Raw genomic sequence first — 2,500 nt, 5'->3', positions numbered from 1 at the left:
AGGGAGCAAACATCGTCGGTCTTCCAACAACATATTTTACGTATGCCTTCAACAGGGCAGCTCCCTCTGTGAAAACAAATAAAATTCAGATTGTCACTTTTGCCCCTTGCCTACCCCTATGTATCTCCTATATTGCCTCTCTCTCTCTCTATCTACTATCTCTCTATTTATCTATCATCTATCTGTCTATATACCTATCTCTTTTCCTACATAATTTATTTTGCTAGTTTGTGTCAGCCCGTTTTCGTTTGTGTATATCGCAGCGTGTTCGTCCAAGATTAGAATGTAATAAAACCCGAACCAGCCGTTATTCATTTCAATTCGTTAATCATTTTCATTGTCAAGGAGCACTAATGTTAAATGATGGCATTGTTATTAGGTTCAGCTGTTGCTATTTACTGATCGATAATGCACTGTTCGAGTTAACAATGTGCGAGGTGATGTCTCCTCCACAGCCATACCTGGGAGGATCACGTATACATTCACTGTGCATTAAACTTACACATTAGTTTTCCACTCGGTATTCTTTATTTTATTTTTTTCTCGTACATATTGTTTGTTAATATACAAGTAGATATGTGTGTGCTAATCGCTCTTCATAGGTCCATTGGTGTTTTGTGAGGCCGATACATGTCGGTCTTTTTTCTTCGTGTCGTAACTAGTTTGACACTAGTAACTACCCATCCGTTTTGTGTAGTTGGGGACACGGCGAATGGTGTCCCCTTTTCAACTCCCTTGTTATATGAATTTATCGTGTAAATCACAGGCATGGTCTGTCGTGTACGATGAACAGTTTATTGTTTTTTGTGCATTTTTACGTGTCATGGCGTGCGTGCGCTTTGTTGTCATTCAGTCTACTTATGAGGATCTGTCATGTAGACATCATCGGAGGCAGTAATCCTCTCATTTCTAGACAGACTATCACTTACGACTCTAGAAAGGATGATAGCAATATGTAGGTCTTTTAAATGGAATTGAGCTTCTCTATTTGTGCTTTACTAATTACATTATCAGTATAGAGTGTGTTTTTCGGTGTGTGTGTGTGTGTGTGTGTGTGTGTGTGTGTGTGTGTGTGTGTGTGTGTGTGTGTGTGTGTGTGTGTGTGTGTGTGTGTGTGTGTGTGTGTGTGTATGTGTGTGTATGTGTGTGTGTGTGTGCGATGGTCCCTACAAGAGTATGATGGATGGCGAGCTTAGGGTTTAAGGCAAACAGTCAAGATGTCTTGACTACTTTATTTAAAGTAATGATGGAGTGGGCTGCTCCTCGGAGCGAGGCGTTGCTCCTTGGCTCCCAGCAGGGAGTCTGGATGTCATCCCACACAGTGGTATAAGGGTAGATATAAGTTACGTCTTTAGCCTGCGATTAATCAGTGACGAAGAAAGAAGTATTACAGCAATACACAGCCCTTAAGGAAGAGGAAAGACAGCACAACACTGGTATGTTTAGTGTAGCAGGAAGAGATAGACAAATAGGTAAAGCAAAGGACATGCTTATATGCATGTGTGTGGGGGGAATATATGCATACGACAATATATAGGGTTATGTAGAATAAAAAATATATATACATAGAAAAATATTAACATACATATTTCAGTAACATTATATATATATATATATATATATATATATATATATATATATATATATATAATATAATACATATATATATATATATATATATATATATATATATATATATATATATATATATATATATATATAAAGCTGGGTTACAGTATATGCGTGTGGTGTGTGTGTGTGTGTGTATGTGTGTGTGTGTGTGTGTGTGTGTGTGTGTGTGTGTGTTGTGTGTGTGCGCAGGATTCAACCGAACAAATAGTAAATAAAGCAATGAAAGGAATAACAAGAAAATACACATGTGTATTGTCTTGTGTTCTATGTTTTATTTGCAGTCGTGTATGTGCGTGCGCGTGTGTATGTGTGTGTGTACAAAGTGATTTTCTTCAGACTTCAAGCTTCTGTTCATTTTCTCTTCCAAGAGCGTAAACAGTTCGTATCATGCATTCCCATATTTTAAACAAAAATTATAATCTTAATCATATAACTATAGTAATTAAATATAGCATTCTTAGCATATCACGTAACACTACGAAGAACACGATGTGTGATTAGAACACTTTTTTGTTAACTGTGACTTAAGTAATCTGATTTATATTAGAGATTAAATCATGCATTCGTTATACATTCATATATCGGTATGCACTGCTACAATACTTCCCCGTGCTTGGTGTACATTAGCATGTTTTTTCTTTCTTTCTTTAACCATTGTATGAAATGTAAAATAATCACATTCAAGAAACATTATTCAAAAGGAACACAGAGTGTATGTCAGTGCTGCTCTTCAAGCTATCCCGTAGGCTGCTAACCTGGTGGCGTACACGCTGACACCGCCGTTCCACGATCGCGGGGTCAGGCCGGAGGTCCCCGGCGTGACCTCCGACGGAGCATGACACCCCACGCCCCGAGAGCCGTGTTCGCC

Source organism: Penaeus monodon, chromosome 12, assembly GCF_015228065.2.
Source record: "Penaeus monodon isolate SGIC_2016 chromosome 12, NSTDA_Pmon_1, whole genome shotgun sequence".
NCBI classification, from domain to species: Eukaryota; Metazoa; Arthropoda; class Malacostraca; order Decapoda; family Penaeidae; genus Penaeus; species Penaeus monodon.
This window is presented reverse-complemented; position numbering follows the sequence as displayed.